The sequence below is a fragment of the Zonotrichia albicollis genome, chromosome 34, assembly GCF_047830755.1.
Source record: "Zonotrichia albicollis isolate bZonAlb1 chromosome 34, bZonAlb1.hap1, whole genome shotgun sequence".
Classification (NCBI taxonomy): domain Eukaryota; kingdom Metazoa; phylum Chordata; class Aves; order Passeriformes; family Passerellidae; genus Zonotrichia; species Zonotrichia albicollis.
In genome coordinates this window covers 2,361,723-2,374,864 of record NC_133852.1, presented here as the reverse complement: position 1 = coordinate 2,374,864, position 13,142 = coordinate 2,361,723, and the positions used below count along the sequence as shown (strand labels likewise).

The 13,142-nt window shown below is 43.8% G+C and overlaps 1 long non-coding RNA gene across 3 annotated transcripts in view; it reads right to left on the bottom strand.

The window, feature by feature from the left end:
* Nucleotides 1–13,142, bottom strand: part of LOC141726319 (uncharacterized) — a 28,999-nt gene that overhangs the window by 5,578 nt on the left and 10,279 nt on the right. For 2 of the 3 annotated variants that reach the window (XR_012577601.1, XR_012577600.1), the window contains exons 2-3: nt 1,741–2,064; nt 910–1,027 (exon numbers count right to left, since the gene is read on the bottom strand). This is a non-coding gene — a long non-coding RNA (uncharacterized LOC141726319). Of the gene's footprint in view, nt 1–909; nt 1,028–1,740; nt 4,379–13,142 lie in introns of those variants that run through there. The other variant, XR_012577599.1, reaches the window with a different exon arrangement.

Here is a 13,142-nt window from a genome sequence, read left to right as displayed (position 1 = left end):
AGAGGCTCCTTGCTTTGGACCTTCTTTAGTGATAATTTAAATTCCGAATTAAATAATTTGTGGCCCGGCCAATTTACTGCAATCCGCCCAGTGTAGCTGTCCAACGCAAACTGAAGGTTCTCATTAGTTTGCAGCAGTTCATTGAACGTCTTCATTTTTAATTGGCCCAATTCCAATTCAATTGGTATGTAAATGCTTTCAAAATCGCATCCTGCCAACTCCCTGATCCTTGATCTTGCTTTGAGGATCAGTTCGGCTATCAGCTCCTGTGGCCTTGTCATTCTTTTGGACCAATGGTGGCTGAGGAAGACCCACTCTATGATTAAGAGCTTAACTCCCCAGCCTTGGTCCTTCAAAGTCCCGTCCCAGTGGTGAATTATGCCACGGAGGTGTGGTAATTTTCCCAGTACTATGAATTTAAATGGCAGGCCCGGATGGTAACGGTGGGCCTGCCTAGCCGAAATAGCCTTTTGGATCCTTTTCAGCGCCCCCTGAGCCTCTGGGGTGAGAGCCCTAGGGGAATTAAGCCCCTCTCCCCCTTTCAATAAATCAAAAAGGGGGGCCAGGTCCTCAGTAGACATACCCAGCCAGGGTCTCACCCAATTTAAAGACCCACACAGTTGATGGACCTCCGCAAGGGTCCGGACATCAGTCCTTATAGCAAATTTTTGCGGCACAATGGTCCGCTTTGTAATTTCAAGGCCCAGGTACCTCCAAGGTGGCATCCGTTGAATCTTGTCCTGCTGGAGTTCGAACCCTGCAGCAACCAACGCCTTGGTTGTCAGGTCAAGCGCATGGGCAAGCAAACTGTCATCGGCTGCACACACGAGGATGTCGTCCATATAATGATGTAAAATGACGGCATCCCCGAGGGCTGTACGTACTGGGGACAGCAGAGAAGCGACATACCACTGGTGAATCACAGGGGAGTTCTTCATTCCTTGCGGAAGGCATTGCCAGGGGTAGCGCTTGTCCAGGGACTCACGGTTGATGGAAGGAGCCATGAAGGCAAAAGGCGGGGCATCATCTGGGTGTAAAGGAATTTGGAAGAAGCAGTCCTTTATGTCAATCACGGCCAAATTCCAATTTCGGGGGAGCATTGCAGGGGATGGCATCCCTGGTTGGAGAGACCCCATATCTACGATTCTCTCATTAATTTGGCGGAGGTCGGTCAGGAGCTGCCACTTGTCCTTATTGGGCTTTTTGATGACAAATATAGGGGAGTTCCACAGAGACATGGTCTCCTCGATATTGCCCTTTAGTAGCTGCTCCTGAACGAGCTCATGGAGCGCCTTCAATTTTTGTTTGTTAAGTGGCCACTGTTTCACCTGTACTGGTTCATCAGACAGCCAATCCAGCTTCCAGGTCCGGCACTCTTCGGTGGCCACTGCTCGAAAAACCTGGGGAGCCTTTGGAAGGTCAATTTTGGCTCCCCACTGGGCTAAAAGGTCTCTCCCCCAGAGAGGCTCAGTGTAATCCAAAAAAAACGGGTGCACCGAAGCCAATTGCCCGTCTGGCCCCATAATTTGTACAATGCCCCTTGATTGCTTAGCCAATTTGAGCCCTCCTACACCTTGAATCGCGCCAGCTGTGTTTTGCAAGCCCCAATGTGATGGCCACTCCTGAGAGGGAATGATCGTCACATCTGCCCCTGTGTCCAAAAGACCCCTGACGATTTTGTGGTCCCTGCCCAATGAGAGCTGACATGTCAGGCGGGGTTTCTCCCTCCCCACTACTTACGCCCAGGCCACCGTCGGGGGTGAGGAGTCTCCTGATGTCTTCTTCCAATGGTCCTTATCAGGAAATGGAATGGCCTGGGTGATGATTTGTCCCTTGGGGAGGAAGAGTGGGGGTCAGACACAGTACAGCCCTACCGCGAAACGGTCCCAGTCCGTAGTGGTCAACTCTGGGACGATGTAAAGGTCTCACGGCGTGTGCTTAGTATCTCCGACGACAGTCCACCTGCAACGTCCTAAACTCCTCCATCAACCCGGATGTTGGAGGTCGACAGACACCAGTTGTAAATCACTTTTGGGGAGGTGTATGCCCCTCGTGAGCTGAAGCCTGTATGGGGAAGCAGAGGACAAGGTGTTAAGCACAGGTTGAGGCTGTAAACCACAGTTGTTAAATGTCACATCAGGTATAGATAAGAAATAAGACAAGTCCGGTAACGTGAATGACGGGTTCCCCTTTGTTAGTCCCTCCCTGCTTGATGTTACAACATGCGCCTCATTTTTATCTTGGCACAGGGAGGGGCTGCGCTCTTGAGCTAGTTTTTTTGCTGTTTTTCCTTCTCCTCTTTCCTCCTCCTATATTCTAAGTAATCTTGCCTCATAGGGCATTGGGGCATCCAGTGGCCCACTTTGCCACAGAGGTGGCAGGGGTGAGTCGCCGTCGTCCTTCTCCTGGACCCTGGTGTCATTGGTCTGGTGGCGGCGGCAGCTTCGGCATCTGTGTCCTCTGGCGTTGGATACTCTGCAAAGGCTACGGAGGCTCTTTTGGGGCGCGCTTTCAGGTCTTGCAGAGGAACCTTCCTGGCACACATTTCGATCATCATTTCCACGGTGGGTCGGGGGTTTCGAGGGAGAGATCGGATAGCCCGCCTGCACGCTGTGTTGGCATTGTAATAAGCCATCTGCCTAAGCATCTCCTCTCTCTCCCTCTCCCCCGGAACCTGCACCTAAACGAACCAGTAGAGTCTTTCCATAAATGCCAGGTAAGATTCCTGCGTGCCCTGCCTTATTTCTTCTTCTTCTTCTTCTAGCTGTGAGGTGGTAGTAGCTAGTTTATAAAAAGCATGCTCTGCAGCTTTCCCTGTTTCCACAAGTTGTTCTTTGAACAATGCCTTTGCCTGAGCTGCCCCGTTCGCCCACTGCCCGGTACCCACAAGATGGTCCTCAGAAATTGCCAAGCCCTCAGTGTCATGAGATGTGGAGGGGTTCCCCCAAAGCACTGAGAGAACCTCCACAATCTCCCTCCTCTGTTCTCCCACCCAGACCCTGAATTCCATGGGCCCTAAAATGCTAGAGAGGAGAGCCCTCAGGTCCGTGGGCACCAGATCTCCCTGTGCAAGGACCAGGCGAAGGAGGCCCCGTAAATACTCAGATTCCCGGGAGTGCTCCCTCTAGGCCTTGCACAGTTCCTTAATCTGGGCCTGGGCTATAGGCACCCATTGGGCCAGAGCACTCCCCTCCCCACCGAGGCAGAATGTAATCGGGGCGGTGTCCTGATTTAGGGCAAATTTGTTAAAGAATCTGCAAAGGAGGGCCCCTCCAGAAAGCAAAACCCACACAGCCCCTCCCCCCAGCCCGTTCGGGAAAAAATTCCTTGGAGAGAGGTGGAAAGAACCTGTTTATTTGACTGGCCCAGCACCCCCCAGCACACAAAATGAACAATACCCGATGACACCGCTTTGAGAAAGATGATAAAATCAGAAAGTCTCTTTCAGGGGGATGGTTGCTCTGTTCTCAGTCCCTCAGGCACTGGGCCAGCTGCTGCAGCCGAACCTTCAGTGTTCCCGGTTCCCAGTCCGGAGCAGGTTCAAGATGGTCACAGAAACAGGAGAGGAGAAACAGTCCAGGAAGGAATATGGACTGTTTAGCTAATAAGCAGAGGTGAAAGCAGAGCAGAAGCAAGAGCAGAAAAAGAGAGCAAGCAAAAGCAGCAAGCAAGCCAGAAGTGAAAAAACAGTTTTATGTACCGCTTGTCTCTGTGTCCCTGATAAGAGAAACCCAAACAGAACTTCCAGTCTTCAGAGCCGGTCTTAAAGGCACAGTGTGGGAATTCATAAAGTTAGAGGGTTTTTAGGAAATGGTTAAAAAAGAGTATTTAGGCCTCAGGATGTGGCCCGAAGTTCTGTTACAGCAGAAAAGTTTCCCAAGCAAGCAGAAAAGTTTCCCAAGCAGTAAACGTGACAAATAACCATAGGACTTTGTAGACTTGGCTTTAGGATGGCAACAAGTTTATTTAATGTATATCTTTAGAAGGTTACTGTGAATAGAGCTCTGTTCTTTGTCTTTTATGAACCAGTCTTTGTTTTAACTACTATTACGTATGTTTTATAAGGTTGGATGGAAAGCTTGTCAATATGTCTTGTTTTGGTGTGATTGGCTGAAAGCTAAACTGAGATGATTTTATGTCATTCCGTTTTACCCCACCTTCAGGGGCATTTTTCATTTAGGCCAGCATGCTGTTAACATCTAACAATGTTCTGAGGCTGATGTACTAATAAATAAAAAAGCTGGTCTGAATTTGTCCAGTGTGGTCCATATTTGGACTTTTTGCCGCGGCAAATGGGTTCCTCTCTTAAGACGTGGGTTCCTGACACCATTGGATCTATAGCTACCCTGGTGCCCGACAATTGGTGCCCCGTGTGAGGAAACCCCGTTCAAGGACGTAGATTAGAAGAAAAAAAAAAAAAAATCCTGGATTTCCCAGCCGCTGGAGACCCAAGTGTTAATCAGGAGGACTGTATCATCTCTCCCGCCGAAGCCAAGAAATTTGTAAGTAACTTTTCTCGGGAGAGCGCTTGGGTAACGGTTTTTTGTGTTAAAAGAAAACAAAAATGGGAACGAACTTATCAAAAGTTGAATGGGAGGTTTTTTATCAATTAGAGACATTGTTACAAGAAAAAGGGCACTCTGAAGTTTCAAAAATTGAACTTAAAAACTTACTTATATGGGTTAAAACAAATATGCAAGATTTAAATTTACAGTCTGCCTTTACTTTTCATTTTTGGGATCAGATAAACTGGAGGATTTATAATCTAGTCACTCTTAAAAAAGATGAAAGTCTAAAAGAATTGATGCCCATTGCTTGAGCCCTGATGGAATGTTTTAAACAAACTGACGATAATAAGGTGAACTCGGATTCAGAAAACCAAGCTTCTGGCTCTGTCTCTTTAAATTCCAGTAAACCTGAGACTGTATGTGTTCCGGAGAATGTAACAAATGTTGTTTCAAATGCTGATTTGAACTCCACTGAGAAAAATCTTCCTTCTCTCTCTCTGGGAAAAAATGAGACTTTTTCGGACTCTTTGTCGTGTTGTTTGTTAATGTAAAAATATGTGACTCTTGTAAGGGGGAAGGGACAAAATGTATTGAAAATGTAAAGGAGAAAGTGAATGTATTTCCTAAGATTGGTTGTGCGGGGACACTGAAAGCTGGTTTAGATTGTGATATGCCTGAAGTGGAAACTGAGGGTGTTTCTTCCACTCGGGAAATTCTGGTTTCTGGGGGTTCTGGGAATTCTTTTTCAGTTAAGCAAAAACCTGGTTTTTATGGTAATCATCAATCCATAGGTACAGAGAAAGAAAAATTGGCTTTAATTCAAAAAATGGAGTCCTTTGAAAGGATGGATAACTCTCAAAAACCTGAAAAAACACGGGTTGAGTTTTTTCTCATTGCTATGATCCTAATTCTTGTATTTTAAAACAAAACCATGTAAGTTTAAAACCTGGATTTGTGGATTCTTCAGCTGAGTTTTTCTTGGCAGGGAGACAATGTGAAACTTGTGGTAAAGTAGCAAATTCAAGGTTAAAATGTGGCAATGTTCCCAGAACAGGGGAACACGCTTCTGTCTGGGCCCCTTTGGGCCGGGCTTCGGAGGAGGCGTGTTGTTTGTTGGAGTTCACCCCTGCCTTTCATGGCAGGGTCCCAAGGAGGGCGTGTTGCTTGGAGGTTTCTGAAAAAAATTTAGAGGTGTGTTCTCATGATCAGGTAGGCCGGCCTCCTGGAGCTGGCCGAGCTCCTGGAGTTGGCCGAGCTCCCGGAATTGGCAGAATTCCCGGACAAGAGCACAGTGTTCCTGTCAGGGCCAGAGTGACTGGAAGGTTTGGATTTAATGATTCAGGATCAGAAAATGTATTGATTAGAAGCAAAGGGAATGTTCATACTGTCATTGATCAAAGTGACAATTTTGATTCTCCATTAAAATTACCAGATTGGTCATACATTAATCAGAAACTAGAAAGAGATTCGGATTTAAAGAAACAATATCTTGCCTTACCAGTAAAATATGGAAGAAATGATAGAAATCCAAAATATGAAAGACTCAATCACCATGATATAAAGGAATTACGACAGGCTTTGTAAGAAAGTGGATTTTCTTCTCCCTATTTTAATAGTGTGTTGAAAAATTTTTTTAACTCTTATGATTTAGTTCCTGCTGATTGCAGGAATGTGGAAACTTTGATCTTAACCAACTCACAGTACCTACTATGGGAGTTACAATGGAAAAAGTTACTTAACAAGTTGGTTGAAGGATATCCATATACTAATTATGCCGATTTAGATGTTGCTCAGTTGGCTCGTTATTCACCTTACAATAGGCCTGAAAATCAAGCAGCTGAACTGCCTCGGCCTGTTTTAGCAGACATTAAAAATGCTGCTAGAAAGGCCTTGCTTTCACTTGAACCTGTGGGTTCACATCTGAGCTCTTATCCACTGATCAAACAAGGTGAAACTGAATCTTATGGTTCTTTTTTGGATAGATTAACTCAAGCTGTTGAAAGGCAATGTCCAGATGAACAAGCCCGCTCTTATATCATTCAAAATCTTGCTTATGTAAATGCTAATGATGAATGTAGAAAAATTATTTTAGCTTTGCCTGATCAACCTCCAACAGTTACACAGATGCTAACAGCTTGCAGCAGACTTATGAGTTCACAAAATGCTGCAAATTCACAGGTCAATGCTTTGGAAAAAACACTGGAACACAATTTGACATAACGAATGGATAAAATTGAAAAGCTTTTAGAAAAACAAGAAAAACGTTGGGAAAACTCTGTTAATGCTGTGCAAGTAGATCCTAATAAAAGGCCTGTCTGTTTTGCTTGTGGTAAACTAGGCCACCTCAAAAAGGATTGTCGTGGAACAGCAAATCAAATTTCTATTTGCCCTCGATGCCGAAAAGGAAGGCATCTTGCTAAATATTGTCACTCATTATTTGACATTAATGGGAACCCACTGTTGTTAAACTTCAAAAACAGCGCGTTCCACCGCGCTCAGACACAAATTGTGGCACCCACTGGCAATCAGATTTCAGAACAAATGATGATGGCACGTCAGCCATTTGTCCCTCAAACAGCCCACCCTCGAATGATGCCAGCTCAGCAATTCCAAACACAAGGGTTGAATTGAGTTCCTCAAAACTAACTAATTCATCTTTTAACTAATTTTTGCTGGGTGAATATTCCTACTGGGCTGATCAACTCTTGTCAAGAAGGACAAGATTTCTTAATTATGGGTAAAGCAAACAACAGATTTCTGGGACTGTCAATCTTCCCTACTGTTGTTTCAGTAAATTATAATGAAGAGCTGATGATTTTAGCTCTTGCATTTGATGTTCCTACGGTAATTCCACCAAACACACCTATTGCTATTGCATTTTTGGCATCTGAAAATGTGTCTCCTAATACCTCAGGTGCAGAAGTTTTCTGGGTGCAATATTTGAACAGTGACCGTCCACAACTAACTTGTAGCTTGACTCACTGTGGTCAAACAATTTATGTTACAGGAATGCCTGATACTGGTGCAGATGTTACTGTGATTTCTCACATGTTTTGGCCCAATGACTGGGATTTAGTAGCTCCTTCAGGTTCTCTTTCAGGAATTGGAGGTGCTACTGTTTGTATGCAAAGAGCATCCATGATTGACATTACAGGTCCTGAAGGAAAGACTGCAACAGTGCGTCCTTTTGTTGTTCAGAAGCCTCTCACCGTCTGGGGGAGAGACGTCCTGTCCCAATGGGGAGCAAGACTGGAAGTGGGCCTGTAATGAAAACTTCGTCAAAACCTGCAACTTAAAGCTCATCTGGAAAACCAATCATCCTGTGTGGGTCAACCAATGGCCTTTGACAGAAAAAAAGTTGAACATTCTTAATAAACTAGTAGAAGAACAATTACAGAAAGGCCACATCGCTCCCACGAACAGTCCCTGGAATTCTCCAGTTTTCGTCATCCAAAAGAAGACATCTAATTCCTGGAGGTTGCTACATGACCTGAGGAAAATCAATGAAGTGATTGAAGACATGGGTTCTCTTCAACCTGGACTTCCTTCTTTGCCCATGATCCCGAAGTATTGGCCTCTCGTTATAATTGATTTAAAAGACTGTTTCTTCCATAATCCACTTCACCCTGATGACGCTCCAAGATTTGCCTTTTCAGTTCCCGTCATCAACCGAAGTGAACCCGTTCCAAGATACCACTGGAAATCGCTCCCACAAGGAATGAAAAATTCGCCTGTAATTTGTCAACATTTCGTCGCCCAAGCCTTGCATCCTGCCCGGCAGAAGTTTCCAAGATCCATGATTCTACACTACATGGATGATCTTCTCATCACAGCCTCTACACAGGAAGAGATGGAAGAAACTCGAGACTGTGTTGTTGCTGAAATTCAAAAAGCTGGGCTTGAAATCTCTACAACAAAAATTCAAGAAGTTTCACCTTGGAAGTACCTGGGATGGAAGATGACTGAGACGACAATAACACCACAAAAAATTCAGATCCGAACCAGAGTCAACAACCTACAAGAGTTATAACAACTTCTAGGAGAAATAAACTGGGTCAGACCGATGTTGGGAATCACCAATGATGAACTGAGTCCACTCTTCAATTTGCTGAGAGGAAGTAACGGCCTTACTTCGCCAAGAACTTTAACCCCTGAAGCTTGTGCTGCTCTCGACAAGATCACAGAAGCTCTTCAACAAAGACAAGCTCATCGCTGCATTCCTGAAAACCCTTTTTTTCTTGCAATTTTAGGAGAGAAGATGCAGCTTTGTGGTCTCATTTTCCAGTGGGACGCCACAGAGCAAGATCCTTTGTTAATAATGGAATGGGTTTTTCCTCCCTACAGGTTTCCAAAGACCATTTTCACAGTTCTAGAAATGATTGCATACATTATAATCAAAGCTAGAACCAGATTGTTAACTTTCGCAGGTCAGGAATTTTCAGTTATCTATTTGCCATTGAAAAAGGATTACTTCAATTGGGCAATGCAAAATTCTGATGATTTACAATATGCATTTTTGGGTTTCCCAGGTGTTTGTTCCATACACTATCCAGCTCACAAGCTACTGCAAGCAAAATTGAGTTTCAGAGAAAAACCTAAATTAAGTGAAGAACCTTTAAATGCTGTGACTCTCTTCACTGACGGCTCTGGCAAAAGCCACAAGTCTGTTATAACTTGGTTTAATCAAAAAACTAATGCTTGGGAATCTGATATACAAGCAGTAGAGGGATCCCCTCAAATTGTTGAGCTTGCCGCAGTAGTTCGAGCATTTCAGCTTTTTCCTCAGCCTTTTAATTTGGTCACAGATTCTGCCTATGTTGCTAATGTAGTTAGGAGAATAGAAGGTTCAATTTTAAAGGATGTTAGCAATGAAACTTTACATCGTTGGCTTTCATGTCTTTTTACAACTTTGCAATATAGAACTAATCCATATTTTGTTTCTCATATTAGGGCGCATTCTTCACTTCCTGGATTTTTAGTGGAAGGAAACGCAAGAGCGGACAAGCTGACAATGGTCATTTCTAACACATTGCCAAACATTTTTGAACAAGCAAAATTGAGTCATGCCTTTTTCCATCAAAATGCCCAAGCACTCATGAGAATGTTCCAAATTACTAAAAGTCAAGCTAAAGCTATCATTCATACTTGCCCTGACTGTCAATTGGTACAACCTCCTGTTTCTACAGGAGCAATCAACCCCCGAGGCTTACAAAGCCTACAGTTGTGGCAAACAGATGTTATTAAATATCCTTCTTTTGGTAAATTTAAAAATATTCATGTTTCCATAGACACATTCTCTGGTGCAGTTTTTGCTTCACTTCACACAGGTGAAACCGGCAGCTATGCCTGTCATCATTTCCTGCAAGCTTCTGCTTCATTGACTGACAACAGTCCTGGCCACATTTTTAAATGAATGGGGTGTTCAGCACATTTTTGGTATTCCCCACTCTCCCACAAGCCAAGCAATCATTGAAAGAACACATCAAACCCTAAAATGCATATTAGATCAACAGAGAGGGGGAACGGAGGTCCTCCACAGATGAGACTGAACAAAGCTTTGATTAATTATTGGGGATTTTGATTACTAATTTGGGGAAAGGGTATGCTTCTGTCTCCACAGGTGCTGGAATCAAGTGGGTTCCTGCCAAAGACGTCAAACCATATCGCACTTCAGAACCTGCAGTCGAGCACAGAACCGAGGAAGCAAGCACGCAGATGTGAACCGAATCGAAGGATCCCGGGTCTCGCCTGACACCTCTTGTGCCTGACGTTCTTTGTACATCGGTGGAACCCATGAACTCTGATTTTGTGTCAATGTTATTTATGAGTATGCTAATTGAATGCTGAATGTTTGTTTAACAGTCTTAATTTTTGGCAAAGGTTTAAGTTAGAGATTTTGTGTAGAAAGAATTCTGCCAAGACTTAGTTCATGAAAGAGATGGAGCAAGTTCAAATGGTATACTTGTTTTGCTTGATTTTAATTGTTTTTTGTCGTGCAGATTTGCCTGTGGATCAACCGAAAACGAATGTTTGGGTGACCTTAGCCAAGGCTGCCGGATCAGATACTATATGTCTGTCTAATTCGGAACCAGAAAAGCCTTTTTCAACCTGTTTGGTTGGTGTTCCAGTGAAAGAGTTGCCTTTGGTCAAAAAACAATCCAATGGTAGGCCAGGTGGCTTTGACAATGGAAACAATCCCTCTTTCAATTGGAACATTTGGTCCAAAAAACTTCTCAGGGCAACATCTGAACCTCAAGAATTGGAAATCCTTGGTTCTTTGACCATGGATTTTTGTTTTACTTTTATGACTCTTGCCTGGCGAAAAGGTGATCCCCCAAAGTTTAGTGTTACTCCTCATTATTTTGCATATAAAAATTTGAGTTTTTGGTGTAATGTTTCAAATAGTTGGGATGTGTTTCCGGAGACGGATCAATATCCACGGCAATTGCCGAAAGGGTATTGGTTCATTTGCGGAGACAGGGCTTGGCAAGGCATTCCAGCTCACTTGAAGCTGGTCCTTGTAGCATTGGTATGCTCACCATAATTGCCCCCACTGCCAAAGCAGTGATGAAAAAGAAACAAAGGAAAACGAGAGCTGTTCCTCATTATGATGAGAACTGTCAGAGTGATTTTATGCCTTGGAATGCCGCCAGAAGGGTTTCAGCCGGTATATTTTTACCCCAATTGGCTTCAGCAGTGGCATTGAGACAATTAGATAGAGTTGGATGTTGGCTGAGCAAACAAGCTAATGCCACATCCTCTGCAATCAGTGATATGTTGACCGATGTTGATAGTATTAGACATGCTACTCTTCAAAACAGAGCAGCCATTGATTTTCTTTTACTGGCACAAGGACATGGTTGTGAGGAATTCGAAGGATTGTGTTGTATGAATTTGTCTGACCATTCTGAATCCATTCACAAAAGCATTCAAAAATTGAAGGATCTGACAGCCCAAATCAAAGAAGATGGAAGTTCCTGGTTAGATGATTTGTTTCAAAAATGGAGTTTTGCACCTTGGCTAAGGCAACTTTGCAAGATAGGTCTTTATGTACTAGGTGTTCTAATACTGATATGTGTAGTGGTACCTTGTGTACTTTGTTGTGTTCGGCGAATGATGAACAAAACAGTCCAAGAAGTTTTTGTCATACAAGCAGGAGATTTAGGAAGTAGAAGCACAGAGAGTGTTCTGAATCTCACGAAAGCAGCAGATGAAGGTATAGACATGAACGAAGGTTTTGAATTAAGACCTTGGAATCGACCAGAGTTTTTTGAACAATGACTTGTAACTATTACCAACATGATTCATATCTCTTTCAAGGATGGGGTCATCACAGCATTAAGTTGCTGTGCCGTAATGTAGCAGTGCTTTAGTGCAGATAGGTCTCCAATAGATAATAAGCAGAAATTTTACAGTAGAGCTATGAAACGCAAGTAGTAAGCTACAAAAAAATGAAAGATTCTGGGTCAAACAGAGAGGGGGAAATGTGGGAATTCATAAGGTTAGAGGGTTTTTAGGAAATGGTTAAAAAAGAGTATTTAGGCCTCAGGATGTGGCCCGAAGTTCTGTTACAGCAGAAAAGTTTCCCAAGCAAGCAGAAAAGTTTCCCAAGCAGTAAACGTGACAAATAACAATAGGACTTTGTAGATTTGGCTTTAGGATGGCAACAAGTTTATTTAATGTATATCTTTAGAAGGTTACTGTGAATAGAGCTCTGTTCTTTGTCTTTTATGAACCAGTCTTTGTTTTAACTACTATTACGTATGTTTTATAAGGTTGGATGGAAAGCTTGTCAATATGTCTTGTTTTGGTGTGATTGGCTGAAAGCTAAACTGAGATGATTTTATGTCATTCCGTTTTACCCCACCTTCGGGGGCATTTTTCATTTAGGCCAGCATGCTGTTAACATCTAACAATGTTCTGAGGCTGATGTACTAATAAATAAAAAAGCTGGTCTGAATTTGTCCAGTGTGGTCCATATTTGGACTTTTTGCCGCGGCAAATGGGTTCCTCTCTTAAGACGTGGGTTCCTGACACCATTGGATCTATAGCTACCCTGGTGCCCGACAGCACAGAACAGGTGAATGGGGATACAGGAATCATAACGTCACCCCAGGACATTCCACCCCTTATCCCCATATCATTCTTACCCCACAATCAGATCTCTCTGAGGTACACATTGTGTTGTTCCATCTCTTTGCATTATCCACCAAGTGCAACTGGTCCCTGAGCAAAGAGAACCCCACGAATGGGTTTGTCTGCACTCGAGGCAGAATTGATCCACACAGTCTTCCCTAACAAACCTCTGATATGTACCACTGGGACTTTGTCTCCTTCTATTACATTCAGGGACTCAGACTGGCAGGACCTGCTCGGTTGGTGGAACCTCGGGTGTTAAATAACCAGGTGACTTTTGCCAGATGCTGCTCCCAATTCTTGAAAGATCCCCACCCAAAGCTTTCAACTGGTTTTTAGTAGTCCATTGTACCTCTCCACTTTGCCTGCAGCTGGTGCATGGTAGGGGATATGGTACACCCACTCAATGCCATGTTCCCTAGCCCAGGTGTTGACAAGGCTGTTCTTGAAATGAGTCCCTTTGTCTGACTCGATCCTCTCAGGGGTGCCATGTCTCCA